The sequence below is a fragment of the Oryx dammah genome, unplaced genomic scaffold (genome assembly GCF_014754425.2).
Source record: "Oryx dammah isolate SB20612 unplaced genomic scaffold, SCBI_Odam_1.1 HiC_scaffold_21, whole genome shotgun sequence".
NCBI classification, from domain to species: Eukaryota; Metazoa; Chordata; class Mammalia; order Artiodactyla; family Bovidae; genus Oryx; species Oryx dammah.
In genome coordinates this window covers 42,870,563-42,887,256 of record NW_024070205.1, presented here as the reverse complement: position 1 = coordinate 42,887,256, position 16,694 = coordinate 42,870,563, and the positions used below count along the sequence as shown (strand labels likewise).

Sequence of the window (16,694 nt, the reverse complement as noted above, 5' to 3'; positions counted from 1 at the left end):
AATTCCTCTCTTCAAACACAGCTGCACACAGAAAGTAGAGGCTTTCTGGCAGCCAACGTGTATTATTAACTAATACTTAAAAAAAAAATTTAAAGATCACATAGCAATAAACAGCCATTAAGAGAGATTAAATGGTCCAAGTAAAATTAAGGCTTATCCTTAATAGTCTTCTTCACTCACTGGTAGAAAAGATGTGTTCTTAAAAAACAAATCCCCCCAAATTCTTGCATATCCTAAAGGAATCTGGGACTGGGAGTTACAATTTTCCCATAAGAACTCATGATTAAGAACCATAAACTCTAGCTAACCAACTATGATTTTCTCCACATCCTACAAATGGCAGACATTTCAAAAGGGTTCCTTTAAGACTTATAGACATCAATTATTCCCTAATGGCATCCCAAGTTAAAACAGTCTGCCAATAGTTGCTATGCTGGCATAGCACCAAAGGCTCTGTGAATTCTGAGTAGAGCAGTGAAAAGATTGAATATTTTGGGAACTAAGGTCCTTAATGACTAGAGGTGACTTAGTCAGATCTGTTCAAGTAATAAGCGCAGGATGAAAAAAAAAAAACGGCCTAGTCATTATGATTCCTTTGGTATTTATGGTAATAAACATGAATCATGATGAACTCACTGGCTATTAAATACAGAGGTCATAAGTACTTCGATAGGATTTCCACAGGAATTCACCGTTAATTAGCTGGATCATTATTTGAAAGCGTTACTGAATTATCTTAGCAGTTGTGCAGCCATTCGCCTCAAAATTGGTCATTCCCAGCTGAGGGCAGTTAATGCCTTAACAAACTGGTCATTAACTCCAGCAACTGATTTTGTGGGAATTACTGCACTTATAATGTACATTCAAGATTTTTTTTTTTTTCTTTTTAAAGAAATTTGTAGCTGTAGTTCAGCTGGAGCAGCTGAAGGAGGAAAAAAGTCCACTCTGGGTTGCTCTCATGACTGATTTTCTGCCAATTAAAGGGCAAACGCATGCTGATGGGTTTTGAATTTTAAAATGTCTTCAGTTTTTTTTCATCTCAAGTGATTAGTAAAAACACCATTTAGCTACTAATTTTGTAAGACACTTGGGATTTTCCATTCACAGTTCAGTCAAGCAGAGACATGAGTTCTGAACACCAGAACTCAAAGCCAAATTTCCGCTTCTGCAGTAGACCCAGCCCAACACTTTGTAAAAACAGAGTGAGAACACAAGTTATGGGCCACATTATTAGCCAGATTCTCATTCCCTTCTGCACTCCATGTCTTCGTTCAAAGCAGAAAACTCCCTTTGAAGTCACAAAGGGTCCATGAAAAGATAAGAGAAGTGGAAATATGAACACCCCCTTTATTAGAATAGAGCAGCATTAAGGTGATGAATTACCCCTGGAAAGTCTATGTGAATACAGCATACTTCAAAATTCATAAGTGCCTTTAAATTTACAGTAGAGTTGGAGCCCTTAATGCTCTATCAATATAGTGAAAAATGTCACAGGGAAAATCACCACTTAAAAGATAACTGCAACAATTATTGAACATATGTATTGACTATATTGAAATACACTAAAAAATATATTGTAAGTATATTAGATGTCCCTTTGTACATGTTTCCGTATCATTTTTTGTTTAACTTATTAGAGCACATACTGCAGATACCTAACCAGCATGACTAGATGGATAGCGTTAGTTAAAACTTGAATTTGGAGAGACCAATTTTTAAGATTGCAACTCTACTGGATAGTCTTCTTTTCTAGAATGGATTTGTTCAGTCATTTCTAACAGAGATTTGATATTAATAGATAAAAGCCAAGAGTTTTTAACCATGAGTTGGGAAGGGATGACAGAATTTATAGGTTACAATGATCAGTATGAAAACAAGTGTAAAAATAGTTTTGTGATACTATGGTTTATGGATGATTTTTGTGCCCAATTAATTTAAAAATTGTAACAAAACTTAAATTGTAAATCTACCATTAAGCTTAATAGTTCTGTCACATTAAGACACATTCATGAAATAAGTACTCCAAAATTCAGCACTTTTGACATATTTTCACTCTTTTTTACTATGTGCTGTGCTGTGCTTAGTCGCTCAGTCATGCCCAACTCTAAGACCTTTTGTAACCCACCAGGCTCCTCTGTCCAAGGGATTTTTTAGGCAAGAATACTAAAGTGGTTTGCCATTTCCTCCTCCAGGGCATCTTCCCATCCCAAGGATCAAATCCACATCCCTTGGGTCTTCTGCATTGCAGGCAGATTCTTTGCCAGCTGAGCCATTACGGAAGCCCTTTCTCTTTAGTATGTACAACGGTACATTTTGCCATGTGGTTTATTTTTTAAATATTTTCAATGTTTCAATTTTACCTTTTCTGGAGTATTCTTTTATCCAGAGCATACTACAGCTTATTTATAATACACTATAAAATATGCATACTTGTAGTACAAATGATAAGGTCTAAAATAAAGCTTAACAATGGCTGCTTTCAAGCCTATAGGCTCACATCATTCAGTTAATGTGCTTTGGTCAGCTTTTACCACCTAGAATTGGAGACACCCCAGGCAATATTCACACACCGAGTATTGGAACCAGCTGGTGATAGAAGAATCTTAAGAAAAAAGGCTTCTTGATTTAATTGGGAAAACAGGAGGAAGCATAAATTTTACTGCCATTAATAACTTCAAGCAATCTTGATATGACTCTACTTCACCCTGACAGCCAGACATGTGCTTTTTGTTAAAGTGTTTGCCACATCTGACCCTTATTGTTTGGTCACTTGATCAGGTAAGAAAATGTAGGTTTATTTACAGGATAAATGAGGCCTATTAAAATTGAGAAACAGTGTAGTAGTCTATGAGGAGCTACGTACTGAAATAGATGTGTGAAATTCCATAACAGTTGTGTAATAAACAGGCCAAATAAAGTTATAAAAAAACTACTTTAACTTTCTTAAATCATCGTAAAGGCAACTTAGTATTTAAAAAATGAAAAATAGTTCCTATTGGAAAAATGTCTGACCATTTTGCTTTTTATAAACAAGTCAGAAAAGGTTACTTATAAAATATTAATCTGTTTATAAAGACAAGCTTATTTCTTCATTTTATGATACTTTATAAATTAAGTCATATTCATATATAATGAAAAGTTAATTTAACTTTATGAGGGAATTTCAGGAGTGTTTAGAATTTAACTTCTTAAATTTTATCTTAAGGACATATGACAGAATGGTCAAAGAAAATAACCCTTAATTTTTAAGTGATCAAAGTTTAGAGTTTAACAGTATCTACTCTGGTGATCTCCAACAATAAGGAAAATCGGACTTGTTTCAACCGGAAGAAATTAAACATTTATCACTTAACTTTTGACCTGGTCTGACTCCCTACATGCTGATAAAATCTTTCTACAGCCTTGGAAAATGCCCTGAAACCCAGATTACCTAATTAATCGAGATCAAGATGAATCAGGTGCTATTCTTACTCTTAAAACCATTCTGGGTCTACTCACATTATGTAGAAAAATTTATATTCATTTACAACACCCTAGAAACTATTTTATCTTCAACTGAAGAGAATATGGTCTAACATTTGGATTCATTTTGAAATGATTCATGTGTAATTGTGAAACAGGCATGACAAAGTGCTGCTGAATCTAGGAATCCTAATTTTTCTGCCATAACCAATAAAATTAGTTTCAGCAAATTAGCATAGATTCACGACTCTCAACTTTAAAGAAATCAAAAGGAAAGAAAAGAAATGGGATGACAGCTAAAAGGTAAAAAGAGTGAAGAGTCAAGAAGAATCTTTATTAAGATGGATGAAATGATAGCATAATTCTATTTGATGGGAATGATGTAACAGAGAGGGAAAGTTAATGTGGGACAGAGGAGAACTTCTGGAGCAAGAATCTTGAGTAGGAGAGAGAATAGAATAGGGAGGGAGTATGGCTTATGGTAAGAGTAGGGGCAAGTTCATAATAATGGGAGAGAAGCAAAGTGTAGACACAGATGCAGGCAGGAGGGTAAGTGTGGCAACAGAAACTCATGGAAATTCTCTTCTACGCTTCTACTTTCTCAATCAAATAGGAAGCAAAAGGATGTAATGAGATGAGGAAAAGGTGCTGGATTTAGAAGGTAGAGGAATGACATTCTCACTTAAAAGAATGGGAGAATGACTAGACAGAGGAAACAGTATAACTGCTGGGCAGCATTAAAGGTCTAGTATTGATTATGTAGATGGTAGATTATCTAGATTATCTTTATGCAGCTGTCCATCTGAGCTCAGGGTCTTCTGTTTTCATCTTCCTATACTGTGACACATATCTCCAAACCTTCACGAAGCACCAAAGAAATTGGTAAAAATGATTCTTACTAAGATGTGAGTGGATGAACACTTAAGATATTCAAAGGGCAAGGCTGGAAGAAGCACAAGCTGGAATCAAGATTGCTGGGAGAAATATCAATAACCTCAGATATCCAGATGACACCACCCTTATGGCAGAAAGTGAAGAGGAACTAAAAAGCCTCTTGATGAAAGTGAAAGAGGAGAGGGAAGAAGTTGGCTCAACATTCAGAAAACTAAGATCATGGCATCTGGTCCCATCACTTCATGGGAAATAGATGGGGAAACAGTGAAAACAGTGTCAGACTTTATTTTGGGGGGCTCCAAAATCACTGCAGGTGGTGGCTGCAGCCATGAAATTAAAAGACGCTTATTCTTTGGAAGGAAAGTTATGACCAATCTAGATAGCATATTCAAAAGCAGAGACTTTACTTTGCCAACAAAGGTCCATCTAGTCAAGGCTATGGTTTTCCCAGTGGTTATGTATGGATGTGAGAGTTGGACTGTGAAGAAGGCTGAGCGCCGAAGAATTGATGCTTTTGAACTGTGGTGTTGGAGAAGACTCTTGAGAGTACCTTGGGACTACAAGGAGATTCAACCAGTCCATTCTAAAGGAGATCAGTCTTTTGGACTCTGTGGGAGAGGGAAAGGGTGGGATGATTTGGGAGAATGGCATTAAAACATGTATAATATCATATAAGAAATGAATCGCCAGTCTAGGTTTGATGCAGGATACAAGATGGTTGGGGCTGGTGCACTGGGATGACCCAGAGGGATGGTATGGGGAGGGAGGTGGGAGGTGGGTTCAGGATTGGGAAGACGTGTACACCTGTGGTGGATACATGTTGACGTATGACAAAACCAATACAATATTGTAATTAGCCTCCAATTAAAATAAATAAATTTAAATTTAAAATAAAATAAAGATCAAAAACAAAAAAAGGAGATCAGTCCTGGGTGTTCTTTGGAAGGAATGATGCTAAAGCTGAAACTCCAATACTTTGGCCACCTCATGCGAAGAGCTGACTCATTGGAAAAAGACTCTGATGCTGGGAGGGACTGGGGGCAGGAGGAGAAGGGGACGACAGAAGATGAGATGGCTGGATGGCATTACCGACTCAATGGACATGAGTTTGAGTGAACTCCGGGAGTTGGTGATGCACAGGGAGGCCTGGTGTGCTGCAGTTCATGAGGTTGCAAAGAGTCGGACATGACTGAGCGACTGAACTGAACTGAAGTGTAAGAGAAAATCAGGAGTATCCTATGGGAATAGGAGTGCTTGGGTCTTGACTAGAAATCCAAATATAAGATTAAGAAAACATATCTTGGCAAAACCAAACATGTCTTCCCCCTAGATTTAACCTGCTAATTTGAGACTCCTGACATACTGTTACTATGAGGAGTGCTTGCATTTAATAGGAATTAAAAGCTTGAAAAGAATGCTCTAATTCACTGGTTTCCAAACTATGTTTGAGGATGCCCAAAGGGGATCCATGGGCTTCCCTGGTGGCTCAGAGGTTAAAGCATCTGCCTCCAATGTGGGAGACCTGGGTTTGATCCCTGGGTTGGGAAGATCTCCTGGAGAAGGAAATAGTAACCCACTCTAGTATTCTTGCCTGGAGAATCCCATGGACAGAGAAGCCTTGTAGGCTACAATCCACGGGGTCACAAGCAGTCAGACACGACTGAGCGACTTCATTCACTAAAGGGGATCCACAATGTCACACCATTTTATAATGCTACTAATATATTATTTTCATTTGTTTTACTCTCATTACTTCATAAAAGGCTACATGACATAATATATATGACATACATGACATGATTTCACAATATACTGTTGAGGAAGATATGAGAGCCAGATGTCTGACTGTAAAGAAATTTGCAAAAGTAAAACTATGTCCACCCCTCTCAGTAATTTCTGGAAAAGGGTTATTTTTCATAAAAATATTTATGTTAACATATAGCAGGTTATTTTAAAATAAATATGTAACATTTTCTGTTTTATTTTTGAATATAATAAATATCCATAAACATAACTCCACATAAACCAAAAATAGTGGGGGTCCTTAATAATTTTTAAGAGTATAAAAATGTCCTGAGACCAAAAGTTTGAAATTTGATGCTCTAACCATTGAATTCAAGCAATCTCCTAATAACAGGGAACTTACAAAATAATAGAGAAAGTGTGGAAAGTGGTGACTGCCTGTAATTTACAGGTAGCTACCTCATCTGCCTAATCATTAGGTTGGTTGTGCTTACTCTATTTTTATTTTAACACATGCAAAAATTCATGTTTATAACATAAGACCTATCTGTATATTTTGTAAGGTTTATTCCATTAAGTTTAAATGCCTTTGAAAAATCAAGTTAAAGTGAAAATCAAGTTAAAAACTGAAAGGCTGACATGAAAATGAAGAACACTACTCAATTTAAAATACACATCAATGTCATTCACAAAAGGGGAAAAAGTGTAAATAAACTCAAAACTGTCCCAAAGAGTTCATCAGTGAAACTGTGGCAGCTTCTTAATGAAATCATTAAGCATGCACTCTGTAATACACTGCTTCTGTGATATTTAAGCTTTATGCACAAAGCAATGTCACGGCGAACTAGGCTCTTCTAAAAAATACATTTCAGTTGTATTTTTATGCTTGCTTCTATGCTAACATCATCCCCAAGCACATTAGACAGTACTCAGTGTATTAAGCAGCAAAACTATGGCATCTCTCAGGAGGTACAAAAACATTATTTGCCTGGTGCATCTGACAAAAAGCTATTAAAATTTAACTTTTCAAGTTACTTTTGAAACACTATCACTGCATTCTCTAGGGAACTGAAGAATACACTATGACAAGGAATTTCCTTGCCATTTCCCAACCCAGGATATTGTGATATAAGCAAGTACTCGAGACATATCAATGTCAAATGGTTTAAGGACTTATGACAAGGGAATTTTCCTTTCAAAGATATGATTCCTAGATGAGCCAAAAATCTTTAAACACTTTATAAAAGTTAACTCAATATCATAAGAAACTTGAACAAACTAACAATTATGTAAGTAAAGCTAAACTTTGTAGGTCTAATTCAATTTGCATATAATTACAATTGATGAAACCATTGGCTATGATAGGTCTCCCAGATGGTAATATAAAGTCACTAAGCATAAGAAACTATGTCAAGTACAGGGATTAATAGAGCTGAAAAGATTATAAATTGATATTGAACTAAGTGGAGATAAATTTAAGATCCTTATGAAATCTTAAGATATCAAAAAGTCAAATAAGTGAATAATTTTGGTGGTATTTAGGAAAATAAAACAAAGGAACTTAGATATAAATTTTTACAATCTTTGGATACTAGGTTTTCCAAGGACTCAAATAAAAGTTTTTAAGTATTTTGCAAGATAATGCCTTCTTTCTCTATGCCTAAGAAAAGATCAAAACTATCCAAGCAAATTGATTTCAGGATAAATCAACAAATAACAATTTAATGATAATTTCTAAAATTCCTTATCAATCCCTTTATATGTCCCTGATGTCAAAGGAAAAAACTAAATTCAAAATTTCTAAATAAAATACTCATGTGATAAAACAGTACTAACAAAATTTTTGGTTTTATTAAGAGCCTCACATGGTAAAAGGGCTGACCTATAGCACAATTTCTCCTTAACCTTTAATAGTTATTCAAATCACAAAACCTTCCACAAGTAGATATTTTTTCCCAGTTATTCGGCAATTCTTACAACAGCAGGGGTCGCAATGTACTAGTTAAATGTTTCACGATCCAAAGGAAAGGGATTAAATGTTCATATAGTGCAGCTTTATCAGAGCCTGAAAGATTCATGATGCATTATTCTCTAGTTAAAATAATCTATTATTAAGTATATGAAGATTTTTCAGTTATGGGGTCCCCAAATAAAAATAAACCTACTTAAAATCTTATAGCATTTCCAGTTGAAACAGCATCCTTTAAAAATCACTTCTGAAAAGTTCTACCAGATGTATAGCTTTACAAAAGTGCTTTTGCATTTTACCTCTTTAAAAAATTAAGTAATTTCTATATATAATGTTAAATTCAGTCATTTGTCAACTTAAACATATAAAGAATAAAGAATTTATTTCTAATGAAGAAAGCAAACTGACCAGTCATATTATATTATATACTAAATGCTCTTTAATTCCTTCTTGATAACTACAGTGAAGAAAATGTAACTCAAGTTCTTCAAATACTTGATTTATAGAAAGTTTTTCCTCTTCAAAAAAATTCCAATTCCATAGAATCATTCCAAGTGCCAGCCAAGGAGTAACCTAGAACAATGTAGATTATTCACTAATGTGTTGACTTTTAATTAACACATTAAAATTCTAAAAGAGACTGATATTTCTGAAGATTTGAAGGGAAAGAAGTCTAATCACTTTCCCTAGTTCAGTTGTCTAACTGAACATCGAATCAATCAAAGGACATAAAATCAATGATTAAGTCATAAGTAGAATTTAAAAATAATAAAAAATAGAAAATATACCGCATTGCACATAGAAATGGTAAATACTGCTTCATGAATATTTAAAAATTACCTATTAAACAAAATGTGTAATATTTATTGCAAAACATAATGTATATTAATACATACACATATATACATACAAACATATACATACATGCACATGTGAGTACTGGGTTGCAATGTAAAGTACGATACTATAGTCTGGGATAAAAGATATTTGAAAGGCACTGCTCTAGATGAATTATTTCTTATGCCTTTAAAATCTGTGCTCTCTATAATGCCAACTTCTATTTATACATAGCAGTAGTGGCCAAAAATCTTGAAAACTCAATTGAGAAGTTTATTTTATTGTATTAGAAGTTAATGATTTAATTTTTCACACATATAACATATACATTAACAAATGTAGAAATGACCATTTTATTAATCACTTATCAGGAAATCATTTTGTCTACACTACATATAATTTCTTTGAATACAGCAAAGAGCACAATCAAGCAAAACAGGTTCTTCACAGTCAAAAGAAATGTTACAAAGTCCATGCAATAAATGTTACTAGGAAGAGCACCATTTGGGCACTCACTTGGAATTCAGTTTTAACAAAATATAAATTTCAAGTAAGTTTAGTTGTTGGTTTCCAAGACCAAAGGAGATTAGAAATATATCATTAGAGGAAAGGAAAATTGCTGCCATGGAATTGCTGTTGGTACAGAAGAAATGAGAACTGACAGCCAAGGACAAGAGAGGAAAACCGAAAAACTATATAAAAAATTAAGAATACATGGCATTCTGGGGTCATTTAACAAGGGGGAATACTTGAGCTGTTAATATTTATAGCCCTGTATAATAAATTATCTTCAGAATTACAAATTCTAGTCAATGATAATAAAAACAGTAGGGAATACTTATACAGCACTTGGCCCAAGCACTCTGGCTCCAAAACCCATGGTTTTAACCACATTATACTGCTTCTCAATAAAAGTTTAAATTACATTTATGTATTAAAGTAAATTTAAGGAAATATTTATGAAAAGAATGATATAATCAATTTTTCAATACAAAAGGATTACATTCTCTTAATGGTATAAGCCTGAAAAACAAACATCAATAAAGACCCACTTCTGGATATCAATTATTTGTGTTGTATGTATTTTTACAGTAATTTCATATATAATATTGCTAATATTCACTAATATTTATCGTACTATATCATTTAACCTTCCCTATTAATGTGTACCATTATTATCTACATATTGGAGATGAGAAAACTGATGTATGGGTTAAGTGATTTGTACAATATCACATAGCTAGTAACTGAGGAAACTAACACTCAAAGTCATATAGTCTGGCTCCAGAATTCTAGCTTTTAGTCTATGTGCTTTGTGCTACTGTAGTTGCTAGGTATGCTATAATTGGTAATAGTTGCAGTAATGTCACAGGATGTACTTTCAAGAGATTCTGGTAATCCTGGAAACCCAGCTAAAATTCAGGAAAATTTAAGTGTCTTTCAGGATCATTAGCTCACCAGTGTTCCAGTTCTAATCCTTTCAAGCATTTGCCCATCCCCTTAAAGTTCTACATGGCTATGTGATTTGCTTTATCAAGGGAAATGTGAACAAAAATGACATTTTTACCTCAAAATGGAAGCCTTTAAGTTTGCAATTTTCCATTTTCTCTGTTCTCCCTTCTCTGGTGCCATGGTGACCTGGAGGCTCTGTCAATTTGGGTCCTTGACTGATGCTAACTAACATGGACCACCACTTTCAACTTCCTTATACTGGATATAAATATGAGCAAAAAATAACTTTTGTCTATTTCAAGCTACTGAGAGCTTAGAGTTGTTTATTAATAATCATAGTCTTGTCCTCCTGATTAATACATTTAATAAATAGGTTGTTTTTTCTGGGAAGTGATGGATAAAAGGGCCATTTTGGGGACTTTATAAAATAGAAACAATTCTAAAATTTACAAAATGGTTCTATTTAAAAAATTCATATTGAATCAGTTACTTGGAATTTGAAACATTTTCCCCCCAAAGGCTCAACTATATAAGCTTATTTAGCCTATAATTTAAATGAAAAAGAATTGAAATTAACAGTGCCATTAAATAATTAAATAAAAAGCATGTGAAACAGTTGTTGGGTATTCTGAACACCCGTAGATATTTTGAAGCATTTTACAGACTATAAGTTGGAAGGCACTGTTCTCTAGTATATTTTAATTTCTCTTTAATATGTATATTTTCTCCCTTTACTTGATCCTGGAACATCAGAAGATATTCTCTTTCTTTACTACATAGGATTGCCATTGCTTCTAAGGCTTGTAAGTGGAATGCAAAGGAGGAACTAAAGAAAGTTATCAAGCAAAAAACATGAACATTTGAGAAAAAGAAAAGAAACTGCTTATACTCAAATTTAATGACTTGTGAGCAATGAAAGAGAAAAAAAGGGAAAAAAGATAGTATGACTAAATAGGAATGATTTTAGAGCCTATTTAGTAGTTCTCAGATAAATAAAAAGTTTTCATGAGTTTATAAATAAATATTGGTTCTTCACATGGCAAAACAGCCAAGCTGTAACCAACTTCCTCTTTGCTTTTAATAATTATTCAAATCAAAATGTTGCTGCTAAGTCGCTTCAGTTGTGTCCGACTCTGTGCGACCCCATAGATGGCAGCCCACCAGGCTCCCCCATCCCTGGGATTCTCCAGGCAAGAATACTGGAGTGGGTTGCCATTTCCTTCTCCAATGCATGAAAGTGAAAAGTGAAAGTGAAGTCGCTCAGTCATGTCCGACTCATAGCAGCCCCATGGACTGCAGCCTACCAGGCTCCTCCATCCATGGGATTTTCCAGGCAAGAGTACTGGAGTGGGGAGCCATTGCCTTCTCCAAATCACAATAACTTTTCATATTATTTTTCAACTTATTCTACAAGAAAAATTTTGTGTATATTTTTATGAGGAATGCTTTTTAGCTGTCATCTTCTACTTACCCAGAAAGATAAGCCAAGAAGTTACTAAGGCAAGGTAACTGTAAACATCTCAACAGAATTATTTTGCTTTCAATCAGTTTTTACAGATTAGCCAAAACCAGAGGGGGAAACTTTTAATATCATCAATTTCTAGCTATATAATGTAAGGCTAAAATAATACTAGCTCTTCACTCTCCCTAGTGTAGCAAAATCTGATGCTCTAGGAATTAACAATATTTCAAAGAAAATAATGAAGCAACACTTTGAAAGAATGAGTGAAAGGAAGTAAAAAGTTTTCAGTTGCTCTTCCTATTCATTTGCTTCATTTTTCTACTTCATGACGAGTCCACAGACTTCACTGCTTCTTAGTAACAGCCTAAACTTAACGTGTTTTTAATGTATTTGTTGAAAATAACCATATTTCTCTGACTGATATATCTCATTTGGTGGTGTCCTTTTTCCAGTTTTATTCATCTAATGGACAAGTTTTTCTCTTTTAATCTCATAACTCTCCTGAACACTAGGCCTTTTTCTATCAAACATCTTTGTTGAAGATATCTTTAACATGTCTGAAATTAAATCTATCACTGATGCCCTCAAATTACTTCTTTTATACTTCTCTATTTCTGTTCCTAGCAGTAACATTCTAACAGTCATTGAGTATTTATGAATAGTTTATCATTATCCATATCCAAACAGCAGCCATGTCACATTGAGTTTACCTATGATATGTCTAAGCTATTACAAATCCTAAAATATGATGCTGTTTAAGTGCTGCACTCAATATGCCAGCAAATTTGGAAAACTGAGCCATGGACACAGGACTGGAAATGGTCAGCTTTCATTCCAATCCTAAAGAAGGGTAATGTCAAAGCATGTTCTAACTACCACACAACTGCACTCATTTCACATACTGGCAAGGTAAAGCTCAAAATCCTTCAAGCCAGGCTTCACCAGTATGTGAACAAAGGACTTCCAGATGTACAAGTTGGATTTAGAAAAGGCAGAGGAAGCAGAGATCAAATTGCCAATATCCACTGGATCATAGAAAAAGCAAGAGAATTACAGAAAAACATCTACTTCTGTTTCACTGACTATGCTAATGCCTTCGACTTATGTGGATCACAACAAACTGTGGAAAATTCTTCAAGAGATAGGAATACCAGACCACCTTATCTGCCTCCTGAGAAACCTGCAGCTCAAGAAGTATCAGTCAGAAGTGGACATGGAACAATGAACAGGTTCAAAACGGGAAAGGAGTAAGTCAAGACTATATAGTGTCACCCTGCTTATTTAATTTCTAAGCAGAGTTGTTATTGTTCAGCTGCTCAGTCATGTCTGACTCTCTGAGAGCCCATGGACTGCCTCATGCCAGGCTTCCCTATTCTTCACCATCTCCTGGAGCTTGCTCAAACTCATGTCCATTGAGTCAGTGATGCCATCCAATTATCTCATCATCTGTCATCCCCTTCTCCTCCTACCTTCAGTCTTTCCTAGCATCAGGGTCTTTTCTAATGAGTCGGCTCTTTGCATCAGGTGGCCAAAGTATTGGAACTTTAGCTTCAGCATCAGTCCTTCTAATGAACATTCAGGGTTGATTTCCTTTAGGATTGACTGGTTTGATCTTGCAGTTCAAGGGACCCTCAAGATCTTCTCCAACACCAAAGCTCAAAAGTATCAATTCTTCAGCATTCAGGATTTTTTATGGTCCAACTCTCCCATCCATACATGACTACTGGGAAAACCACAGCTTTGACTATATGGACCTTTGTTGGCAAAGTAATGTGTCTGTTTTTTAATCCTCTGTCTAGACTTGTCATAGCTTTTCTTCCAAGAAGCAAGTGTCTTTTAATTTCATGGCTGCAGTCACCATCTGCTGTGATTCTGGAGCTAAAGAAAATAAAGCCTATCACTGTTTCCCCATTTATTTGCCATGAAGTGATGGGACTGGATGCCAAGATCTTTATTTTTTGAATGATGAGTTTTAAGGCACCTTTTTCACTCTCCTCTTTCACCTCATCACCTTCGTTTTCTGCCTTAAGGATGGTGTCATCTGCGCATCTGAGGTTGTCGATATTTCTCTCGGCAGTCTTGATTCCAGCTTGTGCTTCATCCAGCCTGGCATTTCATAAGATGTACTCTACATACTGAAAAAGCTGGTTTAAAACTCAACATTCAGAAAACTAAGATCTCGACATCAGGTTCCAACACTTCATGGCAAATAGATGGGGAAACAATGGAAACAGTGATAAGAGTTTTTCTCGGGCTCCAAAATCACTGCAGATGGTGACTGCAGCCATGAAATTATAAGATGCTTGCTCCTTGGAAGAAAAAGTATGACAAACCTAGACAGCATATTAAGAAACAGAGATATTAGTTTGCTAACAAAGGTCTTTATAATCAAAACTATGGTTTTCCCAGTAGTCATGTGTGGATGTGATAGTCGAACCATAAAGAAGGTTGAGCGCCAAAGAATTGATGCTTTTGAACTGTGGTGTTGGAGAAGACTCTTGAGAATCCCTTGGACCGTAAGGAGATCAAACCAGTCAATCCTAAAGGAAATCAACCCTGAATATTCATTGGAAGGACTGATGCTGAAGTTCCAATACTTTGGCTACCTGTTGTGAAGAGCCAATTCATTAAAAAAGACCCTGATGCTTTGAAAGATTGAAGGCAGGAGGAGAAGGGGATGACAGAGGATGAGATGGGTGGATGACATCACTGACTCAATGGACATGAGTGAGCAAACTGCAGGAGTGGTGAAGGATAGGGAAGCCTGTGTGCTGCAGTCCACGGGGGTTTCAAAGAGTAGGACGTGACTGAGTGACTGAATGATGAACAATGACGCTGTATCTCTTTACCCTTTCCTTCTGCCTCATACCTGACCTATCACCTCTTCCCTAAGTGAGGCTTTCTTTACTTGTCCTGCTACCACAACATGCTATTGTTCTCATCTTTAGACTCTAGTTTTTGTGTATCCAATAGAATAATGCCAGATTATTTTCCCTAGGGCAATACTCTGATTATGACCCAACTAGCTCAAAATCCTGTAATGATTACTATCATCAATTATATTAAGTATAACTCTTAGCACAGCCTTAATCTTCATACTATCACATAAATGTATAAGAGCCCATTTTCAAAGTTATCTCCCACTATATTTCGAGTTATTGTTCCTCATATTTACCTGGCACCATCTATGCCTTAGATAATATTGACCATTTTATCTGAAATTCTTTCTACAGCCTCTATTCTTCCTTCCTTTGTAATATCATCTTGTTAAAGAGATAAGTCTATCAATATCTGTCTCAAATGGCACTTTGTAATGAAGTAACAATATGGACACATTCTTTCTTTTAAATTTAAAAATGTCTATATATTGAAAAATATTTTCTACAATGTTTAGCATTATGCTCTGCCCTAGTAGATTAACAACATTTTAATGACTTAAACTGAATAAACATAAATATCACAGGGAAGTGAAAATAAATAATCTACCTTGTTTGTTAACAGTGATTTAATATCTGTAAGAAGGAAATTTGTGCTTACAGAAAGGTAAGTCAGCAAAACTTATAGAATGTCCACTTTATATTAAATGATAACAATGATGATGTTGGTAATAAAATAATTATAGCTAATATTTATTAAGAAAATACTATGTGTCAGGTACCATTCTAAGCCCCTTGCATGCAATAGCTCATTTAATCTTCAAAATAAGTTTAAATTGGTTCTAATTATTATCCTCATTTTAGAGAGGAGGAAACCAAATCAGAGTTTGGGTAACTTGCCCAATGTAACATTCTTAAAAAGTATAAAGAGTAACAATTCTAATAAGACAGCCTGACTCCAGAAATGAGCTCCAGGAGAGATTAAAAAAATATTTTTTGTATTGAGTATCTTATATATGCCAAAATTTACTACTTGTTAATAAAATATGAAATGAGAATCCTATGAGTAATTTCCCAAAAATCTCACTTAAATCATTTGTTTCCTAGGAATAAGTGGACTGGATACTGAACAAGCCAAACAGACTATGAATTATCAGGACAAGGACTTTTATTCATCTTCATACATTAAGAATCTAACCTGATATTTGATACATAATTCTGCTGAATTTATGATAAAAAAGGATCATATAAATTAAATTCGAGTCCCACCCATTCTGCTTTTAAAGTTTTCCTGTTTCCTCACTAAATGGTTGTATTGCTTTGGTTCCCCAAAAGGAGTTCAAAGTGCTCCTCAATAGAGTTTCTTCTAAAATGCATAATCAAAGCTCTGTGTAATATTTGTGGAATGGCCAATTAATCAAATGTTCTTTGACTAACAGCCTAAAAGATTTCCTTTTCTGAGAAAAAGAAAGTAAGAAATAAATTTCCTTAAAACTTTTTTTCAAAGGGACTTGGAGAACTGAAATTTTAAATTATAATGCTCCCTATCTACTTAATCATAGTTGACTTAATATAATTATACACAGTAGCTTATTATAGTAGATAATAAATCCAACTTTGGCAGCAGATATACCTGAGTTTGAATTTGGGCTTTGTCTTTTATCCACTGTAATCATGGGTAAAGATCTGAGATGAGGATTCCACAAGATAATGTATAAAGCACAAAGCAAAATAGCTGGCAAAGTAAACATTCAATAAATTTTACTTCCAGTGTTGTAAAAAAGTAATGATGAATTTAACGAGAAAGTAGATTCACAAATTTTAGACAACTAAGAATAAGCTTAATTTTAACTATTTTAACTATTATTATTTTAACTATTAATTTATCATTCCAACTATTTCACTACTTAAAAAATTTGAATATATGGAGAAAGCTACAAACGAATGAAACTGCAGTGCTAAACAAAGAAACAGTTATAAAAGCTGAGTAAAAATTTGC

The 16,694-nt window shown here is 34.8% G+C and overlaps 1 protein-coding gene across 4 annotated transcripts in view; it reads right to left on the bottom strand.

Annotated features, from left to right (window-relative positions):
- KIFAP3 (kinesin associated protein 3) overlaps positions 1-16,694 on the bottom strand; it is a 146,109-nt gene that overhangs the window by 75,723 nt on the left and 53,692 nt on the right. The window lies entirely within an intron of this gene.